The sequence below is a fragment of the Neodiprion fabricii genome, chromosome 4 (genome assembly GCF_021155785.1).
Source record: "Neodiprion fabricii isolate iyNeoFabr1 chromosome 4, iyNeoFabr1.1, whole genome shotgun sequence".
In the NCBI taxonomy this organism is placed as follows: domain Eukaryota; kingdom Metazoa; phylum Arthropoda; class Insecta; order Hymenoptera; family Diprionidae; genus Neodiprion; species Neodiprion fabricii.
The window spans coordinates 11,412,439-11,429,462 of record NC_060242.1 but is presented as its reverse complement, the minus strand read 5'-3'; positions in this window follow the sequence as shown (position 1 = coordinate 11,429,462).

The window sequence follows — 17,024 nt, the reverse complement described above, 5'->3', positions numbered from 1 at the left end:
TACAGTTAGCTAAGATATCAATACAATGTTACTTACCTGAAATAAAAACAGAAAACAACATTAAAAGTTTTTACTCCAGGTAATGTACAGTAGTTTGTTCAAGTTTCAATAATATCCTTAATAAAATGCACAATTATTGTAGTTGTAAATTCACGTACTTATTAGGTTAGAATTTTCAATATCACAGAGCCCATAGAATCAGTAATCACAGAGTATGTTATAATGTATGATGACGATAGACAACTCCCTCTATAACACTGGTGGTAATGGCGGCAGATTCAAATTGAAGTAAATGAGAGATGTCATTTTCTTTATATACATTTTATAATTAGTTGTAAGTAGTGTTCTAAGCAGTTGAAATATAAAATAATTAACAAAAAATTGGTTTTTAATTTTTTTCATGACGTTGCACCAAACCAAAAAAATTGAAAAAATTCCTGAGTACAGAGGGGTATGAAAGACGTATTCTGTCCAAATTTGGTGATTGCATGTTTTAAAATAGGCATAAAAAAAAATAATTGTAATTTTGTTTTTCAGTTCAAAAATCGGCTATTAGTCTAGAAATCATGAAAAAAAATTTTTTTCACAGCTTTTACTCGTGTTACGTCCTCCAGACTTCATATTCCTTTCCCACGCTCTTAGTTACCTTACGCTCTGTAATCTACCCTTATCGTTCGCGAGTCAGCAGGTTCTCCTGTAACTCGCGGCTAGCTTGCCTGCTACATCCGGCAGAAGCGGCAGATCCATCCCAGCACTCAAGCAAGACACCTATCCCTCTAAACCAAGACCATACCCTTTTTCCCTTGACCGACTCCGTTGCATTGACCACTAATAAACAATCATATACTTTAAATCGTTTACCTTCCCTTAATACCGATCCCTTTCTATTCCATTTCCTTCCTGCATTGGGAGTAGTAGCACGCGAGTGCATAGTCGACGTGAACGGACCCTACAATAGCCAAATAACACCTTGGCTGGGCGTGGAGTAAGCTCCGATTACCGCTCATCGGAGCCTACGCAATCTACCCCGTAACATTTTGGTGGCAGCGGTTTTGCCCGTCGACCTACCCGTCAGTGCAGTGCTGCATGTTTTCTACGAAAGTGTTCAGTGCTCAAAATTTCTAACGCCGTATCAATCAGTGATAGCCGTGTTACGAACGAACTTCGGCCCACGAGGTACTGTGACAGGCATGCAGAACCTATTCAACTCGTCACGGACACAGGCTCTACAAACAGTCCCCAATTTCAATAACTCCGTCACATTTTGGTACTATTGAAATTCATCGATACGTACGACGTCGAATAACTGTGTAGCGAGTGGAAAGTCAGTGCGATAGCCAAGTTAAGCCGCACACCGCATGTGAACACATCACCCTTCGAACCGACAAATATTGAATGGACCCTTCCCGCTCATTCGGACTCCTGCAACCCTGTTAAGACGAGAACCTGGACCCGAAAATGACATCGCCCTAAGACCTGGATTACCACACTTATTTATCAACACGCCACGGAGTACCTCATCTATACCCTCCTCGTGCCGACGCATGACGTGTATCGCCTCTTCAAGTTTCACCTGCGTCCAGCTGCCTAGAACTGTACTCTGCTGTACTCTGTTTTTGCGTTTACCTTCGCCCTGTAAGTCTATTCTAAGTCTTAGTATTAAGTTGATATTTTTATTCCTGTACTTGCAATACCCTGCTTAAAAATCAACATGGCACCAACTAACGAAACCGGTTCAAATTTTTGGTCAGTAAAAGATGTCTTGCCGACAATCCCCCCTTTCGACGGCCACAACATGCCCTTTGACTCATTTGTAGAACAATTACGTCACGTAGAGACTCTTATAAAAGCTTCGGATGAAATGACTTTTGCCAAATTTGCGCAATCAAAGGTTACAGGCCCCGCATCTCAATATTTGATAGGCATTAACTGTAATGACGTCGAGGACCTCATAACTGCCCTTAGCCGAGCATATCGCCCGGATATCCCCATACGCCAGTTATCCGCTCAATTAGATAGAATTACACAACAACCATATGAGCGCATTATAGATTACTCGTGCAGAATAAGAGCAATATCAAAAGAAATAAGCACAGCGATCATAGCCAAACACCCACCAGACTTAGCAACGCTTCTACTGAACGATCTAAAGAAGGATACCTCTAGATCGTTTATTAGAGGGCTTCGGCCAGAATTGGAGTGGAGAATCGCTACTATCAGACCATTACCAACCTTCGAAACTGCCGTCAGCATCGCCGAAGGTGAAGAAGCCGAGCTAATTAACCGTCAGATGCAATTCTCTGCACACTATTTTACCCCCTCTACACCCATGTGTCTGCCGTTACCCCCCCATACTGCTCCTCCGTCTCAGGTGCCTACCGCGGCCTCCTCTATCCCCCCCCTGATGTCATTGCCCACACGTGGTTACGTTTATCAACCAGCGCCTCGTACCGAACCCGGAACCTACGCCCAAGCGCTCCATCCGAATACCAGTTCTACTGACCACGTTAACGCTCTGCCCAGCACTTGTCAATTTTGTAACCACCAGGGTCACTCCATCACGGAATGTCACCGTTTGCAAAGTAAAAGATATTGTACCAAATGTCGCAGAATGGGCCACTTCCACAATGAATGCAACGTAAACCAAGAACTGCACTGCGACAATTGTAACCGCAGAGGCCACACAGTAGACCGATGTAGATCCTTTCCGCGTAATAACCAAGGCAATGCAGGCTCAAATAAACATTTAAACGGGAACATCGCCCGCGGGGAGAACGCGCCCGCGAGCAATGCAAACAACTAGCGTTCCGATCTTCAAGTCATATCCTCATAACAGCTTCAGCTGACCCTCCACTAATTTCGATTGACACCCCCGAGCTGAATAAAATATCTACATTCATTATTGACACCGGTGCAGACGTCAACTTGGTCAAAGAAAGTTCCGTTAGGCCCCTCGTACGACGAACAACCGACGAACGTTTGACGCTGACTGGTATAACAGACAAAAAGACGCAAACTATCGCAAAAACGGAAATACGTTTTAATAATAAATCCCATACCTTTCACTTGGTCCCGGACTCGTTTCCGATTCCGCACGACGGCATCTTAGGCCAGCCCTTCTTACGAAAAGAGAAAGCAACTATTTCTTTCAACTCAAACTCGGTGATGCTTGGATCCTCATTGCCAATCCACTTTAGTAAATTCGATGAACCCTCGTCCGCGCCCGAAAAAACGCGCGTAATTACAATACAGGCCCGTACCGTGAAAGCCATCCCACTAATAGTTGCGAACCCAGACACTAAAGTAGGTTACCTTAAACGCATCGATTTAGGCAACAATGTTCTATGTGGTGAAGCGTTAGTTGAAAACCAGAACGGCATCGCTTACTCGTACGCGTTCAATTGTAACGAATCTGCCGTAGAGATAAGACCCCCAACAGTAACCCTAGACGAGTTCGACGAGCCACTGAGTACAGTCATGCCCAACGCTACGCCCACTGCATCGAGTAACCACCACAGCGATGCCCGCGCTAAAACCCTCGTTTCGCACCCAGGCCCTCTCCTCAGCAACTCATTAATTGTTTCTGCCGCCGAGCGTACATCGCGACCGACTAATAATCCCCCCTCCTGCCCCATCCAGTCCACTGACCTCGCGCAACTGCAATCCGATCCTCCTATCCCTGACGACAGTACACCCTGTCCCGGTGCCGCAACAGTGCTCTTGACTGACAGTAGGTCAGAAAGATTGGACGTCCTAAAGAACAGCTTACATCTTGATCATTTGAATGAGACCGAAAAACAATCTATATTTAACCTCGTAACAGAATTTAACCATCTCTTTTACCTCCCAGGTGATAAATTAGGCCACACCAATTTATCTCATCACACTATCCCCACGATGGACAATACGCCTATTCATACCAAACAATACCGTTTTCCCAAAATTCACAAAGACGAAATCGAATCCCAAGTTGATAAACTACTCAAACAAAATCTTATTAAACATTCCTCATCTCCGTACAATTCCCCGGTGTGGATCGTTCCAAAAAAACCGGATAGTGACGGCAATAAACGATGGCGTATGGTAATCGACTACAGAAAACTTAACGAAAAAACAGTCGGCGACGCATACCCCATGCCCGATATCACGGAAATCCTTGACCAGCTTGGCTCAGCTAAATACTTTTCCACATTCGACCTTGCTTCCGGGTTCCACCAAATTCCCATGCATCCGGATCACAGCACGAAAACTGCATTTTCGACACCTAGAGGCCATTATGAATTTTCTCGTATGCCCTTCGGACTAAAGAACGCCCCCGCCACGTTTCAAAGGCTCATGGACCAAGTCCTTCTAGGCCTACAAGGCAACGAGATGTTCGTGTATTTAGATGACATAGTTATTTACGCTCGAAACTTGCAAGAACATGAAATTAAATTTCGGAAATTAATGAAGCGACTAACCGCTGCTGGTTTAACTCTACAGCCAGACAAGTGCGAATTCTTGCGCAAGGAAGTCGTTTACCTCGGACACCTCATAACTGAGTCAGGAGTAAAACCTGACCCTGGCAAATTAATAGCTGTAAAAGAGTATCCTGTCCCCAAAAGTCCCAAAAATGTTAGACAGTTCCTTGGCCTTTTAGGTTATTACCGAAGATTTGTTCCAAATTTTGGAAAAATTGCTAAATGCCTTAACAATTTAACGAAGAAGGATACCCCTTTCATCTGGACGTCCGAACACCAGTCTGCCTTTGAAACCTTACGCGATTGTTTATGCAAAGAACCAATTCTACAACACCCGGACTTCAACAAACCATTCACGCTCACTACAGACGCGTCAAAATTCACGATAGGTGCAGTTCTCAGTCAAGATAAAGACGGTGCTGACCTACCGGTAGCATACGCATCCCGAGCCCTCAAGCCCGCTGAATTAAACTACTCGGTACCTGATAAAGAATTCTTAGCCGCCTACTGGAGTATGAATCACTTCCGCCCCTACATCTATGGTCAGAAGTTCACTTTAATAACAGACCACGAGCCACTCAAATGGGTAAAAAGCGTCAAGAAGCCTAATTCCCGTTTATTACGATGAAGCTTAGAACTAGCAGAGTACGACTTCGATACGAAATACAAGTCCGGAAAATCTAATACCAACGCTGATGCTCTGTCCAGGAACGCACCGCCCGACACCGCTCAAATTCTTCCCATAGATGCAAAACGCCCCCGTCCAACGACTGAAGCCTCTAGCGATAAACCAAAAAAACGCACTAAAAAGACTCATCAGTACCCCAGACGCCCTCGACAGACCACAGACGAGTCCACCAACCCAGCTCCGCTGAAACACCCTAAAATCTCACAACCCTGTAAGATGAAATACTCCTCTGATGCCTCTGATTCCTCTGATCTCTTCGACGATGAGCTCAGCGATAAAGAAACTCCGTTGCTCAAACCCCCCCTCGTTACCCCGGCACCGATCCCAGTACATCGCCAACCTAAACGCCATCGCGAAACAAATTCTTCAACAAATCCTGGGCCTCATAAAAGACCATACCTGAGCTATTTTTCAGATTCTTCCCTTAGCTCGGATGACTTACAGACCCCAGAAACTGAATCAGGTACCGATGACCTTTGTCCAGCCACCGATTTACCGGGGCCTTCTTATAGCGATTTCCTCATAGAAAGCGAAACTTTTCCTCTCATGCGTAATAGACGTATCAAAGAAATAAAAGCTGACCTTTTACAGCAAAAGGATAACTTGGCTCATTGCATATCGGCTGACTGCCAAATGTCAAAAGGAATCGCTTCAGAACTGACAGAACGTAAATTCATAAACCGCGAACAACTTAGAGAATTCGACCCGACTGTGACTGACGTTATTTCTGTGGTACATGGAAACCGGAAAATCTATAACCTAGTTACAAAGTCCAAATACAGTGACAAACCTTTGCCCCACGTTTTTTTTGACACCTTGGTTAACTTTAGGAAAACCTTGGAAGAAGATGGCGTAACATCCGTCTCGATACCATTGATAGGTTGCGGACTCGACAAATTAGAATGGAGCGCGGTGCGCAAAATGATCCATTACGTTTTTAAAAATTCGAAAATAAGAATCACCGTTTGCCGCCTCGACTCTCCGCTTCCTGCCACCGCGCGCCCCTGCATTACACCCCCACCCGTTTGTACTAACCTCCCTGACCCTGTCCCTTCCACATCTGGATTACCCCCCCGCCGCCATCTCCGAAAGGAATCGGAACGTCCGACCAAACCTGCAGCACCTCGTTCGATTCCACCTCCACCCCCACCCACTGACGTCATCATGCCCCCCCCTGTCGGGCCTCCGCGTCCCGCTAGGAGATACTCCCCCGCTACTTCCAGGCCGACGAACCCTTCCTTACACTCCTGTTCCCCTTCCCCCTCGCCCCTCCCACCCACCTCTGATAACGACGACAGTTCCGACTTGCTCACGGACGCTGAATACTATACGTGCACTCAACAATTCGACTCCCATATGGAAATTACTGACCATAACCATGACAGTGCTCTCAACACTAACGATGATCAAATTAATGACCCTCACGGTTTCGCATATTTTATTGACAACTTGGACGACATACCAGTATCGGACAATGTCAAAGATACCAATGATGGACTTTTGATGCTCAAAACCAACTATGCGCACTTCATATCGACAGACTGCGCTTGGATCAAGGGTATACCAGCCCAACTTGCCGGCGAGAATATCGTTGACCCAAAAATAGTAATGAAGCCTCGTCCGCGAAAATTTGATATCATTGAATCTAAGCACAATAGTCGACGTATTTTCACCCTAGTATTGAAAACAAAAAGCTCAGATAAAAGCAATCTATACGATATCTTCAAGCTATTGTCCAAACTGAAAACGGCTTTAGCCGATTCAAACCTAAAGTCTCTTGCCCTCCCGATAACCGATGACAGTTTAGACGCTCTCGACCCTCATGTTATACGAAAACTTCTATCCTATATTTTCGCAGACTTAGAAATTCAAATCATCCTTTGTCGAAACACGACTGTCATCCCAGACGAATGTTTACGAAAAGAAATAATTAGAGAATGCCACGAATCGTTAGTCGGCGGTCATCAAGGTGTCACTAAAATATATAACCGCATTAGACAAAAGTATTTTTGGCCCCGTATGAAAGAACAAATCCAAGATTCCATAAGAACTTGCGAGAGTTGCCAAAGAAAAAAATTGGTCAGAGTAAAAACCAAATTGCCAATGATGATAACGGACACGCCTGCCGATGCATTCGACAAAGTGGCATTAGATATTGTTGGACCTCTACCCCTTACTAAATCGAACAACAAATATCTTTTGACGATACAATGCAATTTGACAAAATTCCTGGACGCCATCCCTTTACCTGATGCCACCGCCAAAACTATAGGCGCAGCATTCGCAAAAGAATACATTACACGTTACGGTGCTCCTCGAGCAATACTCACAGACCAAGGACAGAATTTTATGAGCACAGTCATCAAACATCTTTGTAAACTTTTCAAAATTAAGCAAATACGAACCACAGCTTACCGCCCACAGTCTAACGGATCGCTAGAACGCAGTCACCTTGTTCTCACTGAGCACATCAAACACTACACGGATGCTGGTAAAGACTGGGACGATTACATCCGCTTTGCAATTTTTTGTTATAACACCGCGAAGCACGAAGGTACTAACTTCACCCCCCACCAACTAATTTTTGGCTCTCAAGCCAGACTCCCAACAGACGCGAACCCTGCCAGCGCGTATACTCGTTCCTACGATTCCTTCCTTCTAGACTTAATCGCTAATCTATCCAGCATACGAAAACACGCCGCGTCCAACCTACAACAAGCAAAGCATCGTTCCAAGACGTATTACGACCGTAACGTCAACAGCCAAAATTACGAAGCAGGTCAAAAGGTCTATCTACTGAACGAAACCCGATCCAAATTCGACGACCACTATAAAGGAGTGTATACGATTAAACGTATAATTGACAATATTAACGCTGAAATTTGGATTACCCCCCGAAAAACTAAAATCGTCCATTTCAATAAATTGAAATCGGCACACTTAACCGACTAATTGACCTGGACCGACGCTTGAACGAATACGAACTTGACCTGTCCAGTTTAGTAGACGCTATCCCCTTAGCCCAAAAAGGTATCGTCCAGCCTAAAATTGTATCACCAGAACAAATTATTTCCAGCCTTAAACATATCCCTCACCCGCGTCGTACAAAACCCCAAATTCCTACGCGCCATGCCATCCACCACCCGCGCCTAGAAATAATACCATTTCCCGATGACCTGCCTCCTCGCCCTTCGTCGCTGCTCCGGACCCAATCGGAAATTGAAATGACGGAACTAGGCATATCTAGGCCGCGTAAATTGCTCCCCGAGCAGACCCTTAACGATAGCTCCGAATCACTCGAAGTCTGGCGCTAAGCCCTTCGCTATTAGCAATCATATTCTTTCATTGCTTTATTCTGCCCGTAATAATCTGCAGCCGTAATATAATCATCAGCAGGTTGCATAAGTTTCGTTTATAATATACACAATATCTATCATATATACAAATCTATCATATATACCACCACATTTATAAGATGTCATTTAGAAAATCTTATTCAAATGAATACTAATCCACTTAAACGCGCACTAACATCTAGGCGCTATATTTTAAGACTCTTCTTTGTAATATTCTGTAAGTGATTCAGTACGATAAGATGTCATTTATAAAATTTTTTTTTTTTTTTCGCATTCAAATGTATACTAACCTACTTAAACGCGCACTAACATCTAGGCGCTATATTTTAAGACTCCTCTTTGTAATATTCTGTAAGTGATTCAGTACGATAAGATGTCATTTATAAAATTTTTTTTTTATTCAAATGTACACTAACCCACTTAAACGCGCACTAACATCTAGGCGCTAGATTTTAAGACCTTTCTTTGTAATATTCTGTAAGTGAGTCACTACGTTTCATGGCCTTCCGCTTCCTTCCGAACATTCTATTTCGTACCCTCACCGAATGTTCTTCCCCAAGGGGGGGCGTGTTACGTCCTCCAGACTTCATATTCCTTTCCCACGCTCTTAGTTACCTTACGCTCTGTAATCTACCCTTATCGTTCGCGAGTCAGCAGGTTCTCCTGTAACTCGCGGCTAGCTTGCCTGCTACATCCGGCAGAAGCGGCAGATCCATCCCAGCACTCAAGCAAGACACCTATCCCTCTAAACCAAGACCATACCCTTTTTCCCTTGACCGACTCCGTTGCATTGACCACTAATAAACAATCATATACTTTAAATCGTTTACCTTCCCTTAATACCGATCCCTTTCTATTCCATTTCCTTCCTGCATTGGGAGTAGTAGCACGCGAGTGCATAGTCGACGTGAACGGACCCTACAATAGCCAAATAACACCTTGGCTGGGCGTGGAGTAAGCTCCGATTACCGCTCATCGGAGCCTACGCAATCTACCCCGTAACACTCGTAAATATTTAAAAAAAAATCAGCAAAAAAAAATTTTCAATTTTACTATTAAAAAAAAAAAAATACTAAAAAATAGGTTTTTTTTCAATTACTCGGAAACCGTTTGAGATTAATAGCTGAAATTTTCACTGAATCATTTTCATTTGGGTCCAAATTGATCCCTAAAGTACCGACGAAAAATTCTGCGGGGGCCGATTCGACCTGCTTATCCCGCTATGCCCTTTTCGCGGACGAGGCTTCATTACTATTCTTGGGTCAACGATATTCTCGCCGGCAAGTTGGGCTGGTATACCCTTGATCCAAGCGCAGTCTGTCGATATGAAGTGAGCATAGTTGGTTTTGAGCATCAAAAGTCCATCATTGGTATCTTTGACATTGTCCGATACTGGTATGTCGTCCAAGTTGTCAATAAAATCTGCGAAACCGTGAAAGTCATTATTTTGATCATCGTTAGTGTTGAGAGCACTGTCATGGTTATGGTCAGCAATTTCCATATGGGAGTCGAATTGTTGAGTGCACGTATAGTATTCAGCGTCCGTGAGCAAGTCGGAACTGTCGTCGTTATCAGTGGTGGGCGGGAGGGGCGAGGGGGGAGGGAAACAGGAGTGTGAGGAAGGGTTCGTCGGCCTGGAAGTAGCGAGGGGGTATGTCCTAGCATGACGCGGATGCCCGACAGGGGGGGGCATGATGACGTCAGTGGGTGGGGATGGAGGTGGAATCGGACGAGGTGCTGCAGGTTTAACCGGACGTTCCGATTCTTTTCGGAGATGGCGGCGGGGGGGTAATCCAGATGTGGAAGGGACAGGGTCAGGGAGATTAGTATGAACGGGTGGGGGTGTAATGCAGGGGCGCGCGGTGGCAGGAGACGGAGAGTCGAGGCGGCAAACAGTGATTCTTATTTTCGAATTTTTAAAAACGTAATGGATCATTCTGCGTACCGCGCTCCATTCTAATTTGTCGAGTCCGCAACCTATCAATGGTATCGAGACGGATGTTACGCCATCTTCTTGCAAGGTTTTCCTAAAGTTAACCTAGGTGTCAAAAAAAAAGCGGGGCAAAGGTTTGTCGCTGTATTTGGACTTTGTAACTAGGTTATAGATTTTCCGGTTTCCATGTACCACAGAAATAACGTCAGTCACAGTCGGGTCGAATTCTCTAAGTTCTTCGCGGTTTATGAATTTACGTTTCGTCAGTTCTGAAGCGATTCCTTTTGACATTTGGCAGTCAGCCGATATGCAATGAGCCAAGTTATCCTTTTGCTGTAATAGGTCAGCTTTTATTCCTTTGATACGTCTATTACGCATGAGAGGAAAAGTTTCGCTTTCTATGAGGAAATCGCTATAAGAAGAGCCCGGTAAATCGGTGGCTAGACAAAAGTCATCGGTTCCTGATTCAGTTTCTGGGGTCTGTAAGTCATCCGAGCTAAGGGAAGAATCTGAAAAATAGATCAAGTATGGTCTTTTATGAGGCCCAGGATTTGTTGAAGAATTTGTTTCGCGATGGCGTTTAGGTTGGCGATGTACTGGGATCGTCGCCGGGGTAACAAGGGGGGGTTTGAGCAACGGAGTTTCTTTATCGCTGAACTCATCGTCGGAGAGATCAGAGGAATCAGAGGAATCAGAGGAGTATATCATCTTACAGGGTTGTGAGATTTTAGGGTGTTTCAGCGGAGCTGGGTTGGTGGACTCGTCTGTGGTCTGTCGAGGGCGTATGGGGTACTGATGAGTCTTTTTAGTGCGTTTTTTTGGTTCATCGCTAGTGACTTCAGTCGTTGGACGGGGGCGTTTTGCATCTATAGGAAGAATTTGAGCCGTGTCGGGCGGTGCGTTCCTGGACAGAGCATCAGCGTTGGTATTAGATTTTCCGGACTTGTATTTCGTATCGAAGTCGTACTCTGCCAGTTCTAAGCTCCATCGTAATAAACGGGAATTAGGTTTCTTGACGCTTTTTACCCATTTGAGTGGCTCGTGGTCTGTTATTAAAGTGAACTTCTGACCATAGATGTAGGGGCGGAAGTGATTCATACTCCAGTAGGCGGCTAAGAATTCTTTATCAGGTACCGAGTAGTTTAATTCAGCGGGCTTGAGGGCTCAAGATGCGTATGCTACGGGTAGGTCGGAACCGTCTTTATCTTGACTGAGAAATGTACCTATCGCGAATTTTGACGCGTCTGTAGTGAGCGTAAATGGTTTGTTGAAGTCCAGGAGTTGTAGAATTGGTTCTTTGCATGAACAATCGCGTAGGGTTTCAAAGGCAGACTGGTGTTCGGACGTCCAGATGAAAGGGGTAACCTTTTTCGTTAAATTGTTGAGGCATTCAGCAATTTTTCCAAAATTTGGAACAAATCTTCGGTAATAACCTAAAAGGCCAAGGAACTGTCTAACGTTTTTGGGACTTTTGGGGACAGGATACTCTTTCACAGCTATTAATTTACCAGGGTCAGGTTTCGCTCCTGACTCAGTTATGAGGTGTCCGAGGTAAACGACTTCCTTGCACAAGAATTCGCACTTGTCTGGCTGTAGAGTTAAACCAGTAGCGGTTAGTCGCTTCATTAGTTTCCGAAATTTAATTTCATGTTCTTGCAAGTTTAGAGCGTAAATAACTATGTCATCTAAATATACGAACATCTCGTTGCCTTGTAGGCCTGGAAGGACTTGGTCCATGAGCCTTTAAAACGTGGCGGGGGCGTTTTTTAGTCCGAAGGGCATACGAGTAAATTCATAATGGCCTCTATGTGTCGAAAATGCAGTTTTCGTGCTGTGATCCGGATGCATGGGAATTTGGTGGAACCCGGAAGCAAGGTCGAATGTGGAAAAGTATTTAGCTGAGCCAAGCTGGTCAAGGATTTCCGTGATATCGGGCATGGGGTATGCGTCGCCGACTGTTTTTTCGTTAAGTTTTCTGTAGTCGATTACCATACGCCATCGTTTGTTGCCGTCACTATCCGGTTTTTTTGGAACGATCCACACCGGGGAATTGTACGGAGATAAGGAATGTTTAATAAGATTTTGTTTGAGTAGTTTGTCAACTTGGGATTCGATTTCGTCTTTGTGAATTTTGGGAAAACGGTATTGTTTGGTATGAATAGGCGTATTGTCCGTCGTGGGGATAGTGTGATGAGATGAATTGGTGTGGCCTAATTCATCACCTGGGAGATAAAAGAGATGGTTAAATTCTGTTACGAGGTTGAATATAGATTGTTTTTCGGTCTCATTCAAATGATCAAGATGTAAGCTGCTCTTTAGAACGTCCAATCTTTCTGACCCACTGTCAGTCAAGAGCACTGTTGCGGCACCGGGACAGGGTGTACTGTCGTCAGGGATAGGAGGATCGGATTGCAGTTGCGCGAGGTCAGTGGACTGGATGGGGCAGGAGGGGGGATTATTAGTCGGTCGCGATGTACGCTTGGCGGCAGAAACAATTAATGAGTTGCTGAGGAGAGGGCCTGAGTGCGAAACAAGGGTTTTGGCGCGGGCATCGCTGTGGTGGTTACTCGATGCAGTGGGCGTAGCGTTGGGCATGACTGTACTCAGTGGCTCGTCGAACTCGTCTAGGGTTACTGTTGGGGGTCTTATCTCTACAGCAGATTCGTTACCAGTGTTGGGCAAAATTGTAATAAAAAATTAACAATTACAAATCACTAAGGATAATTTTTAATGATATCGAATTCCATTGAAATTATTTTCAGTAATAATAATTGAATCGGAGTTCAGTGAAATTACTTTTGATAATTGTAATTGACTCAGAGTCCATCGAAATTATTTCCAGTAATTGTAATTGAATTGGATTTGATTAAAATTACATTGAGTAATTTGAATTTAATCAAAGTTTATCAAAATTACTTTCAGTGATTGGAATTTGATCAGAAATCATTTCAATTATCCTCAGTGATTGGAATTTGATCAGAAATCATTTCAATTATCCTCAGTGATTGTAATTAAATCAGACATTATTGAAATTCTTTTGAGTAATTGTAAACCACACGATGTGGTCCAATTGAATTTTTTTCTCCAACGTTATTCCTGTAAAATAATAACAAATAGACAAATAAATTTACTCCGTTTTTGGAGTATTCAAATGGTGTGACCGGAACGAGTCTTTTACAGTCAATATGTGAATGGGCTATGGTTACCCAAGTTTTTTGGGTAGCTGATCGAGGATTTCACATTACTTTGAAAAATTAATTTGTTTAAATAATTTGCTTGACCAGTCAATGTGAATATGTAAGCTCCATGAAGTTCCCCGATGTTTTCGGAATTTGAAATTATGTTGAGAATTCGACATTACGTTTCCGAAGGTAATTTGTTTAAATAAATTATGAAAAACAATTGAAATTTGAAAAAAAACATAATCATTTCCATTAATTGTAATGGATAACAGAAAAATTACAATTGTTCCAAGTAATTGTAATGAATAGCAAAAAAATTACAATTTTTTCAAGTAATTTTAATTGACAACAAAAAAATTACAATTATTTCGAGTAATTGCAGTTGATAATCATAAAATTACAATTGTTTATACTAACTGTAATTGGTAAATCAAAATTTATAATTATTTCCCGCAATTGTAATTAGTTACTAAATATTACAGTTATTCACAGTAATTGTAATTTACGGGTAATGAAATGACGAAAGTAATTTCTGCTGCCCAACTCTGTTCGTTACAATTGAACGCGTACGAGTAAGCGATGCCGTTCTGATTTTCAACTAACGCTTCACCACATAGAACATTGTTGCCTAAATCGATGCGTTCAAGGTAACCTACTTTAGTGTCTGGGTTCGCAACTATTAGTGGGATGGCTTTCACGGTACGGGCCTGTATTGTAATTACGCGCGTTTTTTCGGGCGCGGACGAGGGTTTATTGAATTTATCAAAGTGGATTGGCAAGGAGGATCCAAGCATCACCGAGTTCGAGTTGAAAGAAATAGTTGCTTTCTTTTTTTGTAAGAAGGGCTGGCCTAAGATGCCGTCGTGCGGAATCGGAAACAAGTCAGGGACTAAGTGAAAGGTATGGGATTTATTATCAAAACGTATTTCCGTTTTTGCGATAGTTTGCGTCTTTTTGTCTGTTATACCAGTCAGTGTCAAACGTTCGTCGGATGTTCGTCGTACGAGGGGCCTAACGGAACTTTCTTTGACCAAGTAGACGTCTGCACCGGTGTCAATAATAAATGTAGATATTTTTATTAGCTCGGGGGTGTCGATCGAAATTAGTGGAGGGTCAGCTGAAGCTGTCATGAGGATATGACTTGAAGATCGGAACGCTAGTTGTTTGCATTGCTCGCGGACGCGTTCTCCCCGCGGGCGATGTTTCCGTTTAAATGTTTATTTGAGCCTGCATTGCCTTGGTTATTACGCGGAAAGGATCTACATCGGTCTACTGTGTGGCCTCTGCGATCACAATTGTCGCAGTATAGTTCTTGATTTCTGTTGGTCCTGTTGCATTCATTGTGGAAGTAGCCCATTCTGCGACATTTATCACAATATCTTTTACTTTGCAAACGGTGACATTCCGTGATGGAGTGACCCTGGTGGTTACAAAATTGACAAGTGCTGGGCAGAGCATTAACGTGGTCAGCAGAACTGGTGTTTGGATAGAGCGCTTGGGCGTAGGTTCCGGGTTCGGTACGAGGCGCTGGTTGATAAACGTAACTACGTGTGGGCAATGACATTAGGGGGGGGATAGAGGAGGCCGCGGTGGTCACCTGAGACGGAGGAGCAGTATGGGGGGGGGGGGGGGGTAACGGCAGACACATGGGTGTAGGGGGGTTAAAATAATGTGCAGAGAATTGCATCTGACGGTTAATTAGCTCGGCTTCTTCACCTTCGGCGATGCTGACGGCAGTTTCGAAGGTTGGTAATGGTCTGATAGTAGTGATTCTCCAATCCAATTCTGGCCGAAGCCCTCTAATAAACGATCTAGAGGTATCCTTCTTTAGATCGTTCAGTAGAAGCGTTGCTAAGTCTGGTGGGTGTTTGGCTATGATCGCTGTGCTTATTTCTTTTGATATTGCTCTTATTCTGCACGAGTAACCTATAATGCGCTCATATGGTTGTTGTGTAATTCTATCTAATTGAGCGGATAACTGGCGTATGGGGATATCCGGGCGGTATGCTTGGCTAAGGGCAGTTATGAGGTTCTCGACGTCATTACAGTTGATGCCTATTAAATATTGGGAAGCGGGGCCTGTAACCTTTGATTGCGCAAATTTGGCGAAGGTCATTATATCCAAAGCTTTTATAAGAGTCTCTACGTGACGTAATTGTTCTACAAATGAGTCAAAGGGCATGTTGTGGCCGTCAAAGGGGGGGATTGTCGGCAAGACATCTTTTACTGACCAAAAGTTTAAACCGGTTTCGTTAATTGGTGCCATGTCGATTTAAGCAGGGTATTGCAAGTATAGGAATAAAAATATCAACTTTGCACTAAGACTTATAATAGACTTACAGGGCGAAGGTGAACGCAAGAACAGAGTATAGCATGGTTGTAGGCAGCTGGACGCAGGTGAAACTTGAAGAGGCGATACACGTCATGCGTCGGCACGAGGAGTGTATAGGTGAGGCACTCCGTGGCGTGTTGATAAATAAGTGTGGTAATCCAGGTCTTAGGGCGATGCCACTTTCAGGTCCAGATTCTCGTCTTAACAGGGTTGCAGGAGTCCGAATGAGCGGGAAGGGTCCATTCGATATTTGTCGGTTCGAAAGGTGATGTGTTCAGATGCGGTGTGCGGCTTAACTTGGCTATCGCACTAAATTTCCACTCGCTACACAGTTATTCGACGTCGTATCTATCGACGAATTTCGATAGTACCAAAATGTGACGGAGTTATTGAAATTGGGGACTCTTTGCAGAGCCTGTATCCGTGGCGAGTTGAATAGGTTTTGCGTGCCTGTCACAGTACTTTGTGGCGCAGAGTTCGTTCGTAACACGGCCATCACTAATTGGTACGGCGGCGTTAGAAATTTTGAGCACTGAACACTTTCGTAGAAAACGTGCAGCACTGCACTGACGGGTAGGTCGACGGGCAAAACCGCTGCCACAAAAATGTTACGGGGTAGATTGCGTAGGCTCCGATGAGCGGTAATCGGAGCTTACTCTACACCCAGCCAAGGTGTTATTTGGCTATTGTAGGATCCGTTCACGTCGACTATGCACTCGCGTGCTACTACTTCTGATGCAGGAAGTGAATGGGATAGAAAGGGATCGGTATTAAGGGAAAGTAAACGATTTAAAGTATATGGTTGTTTATTAGTGGTCAATGCAACGGAGTCAGTGAAGGGAAAAAAAGGTATGGTCTTGGTTCAGAGGGATAGGTGTCTTGCTCGAGCGCTGGGATGGATCTGCCCGCTTTTGCCGGATGTAGCAGGCAAGCTAGCCGCGAGTTACAGGAGAACCTGCTGACTCGCGAACGATAAGGGTAGACTACAGAGCGTAAGGTAACTAAGAGCGTGGGAAAGGAATATGAAGTCTGGAGGACGTAACAAACGAACCTGCTGACGTAAAAAAAGTTTT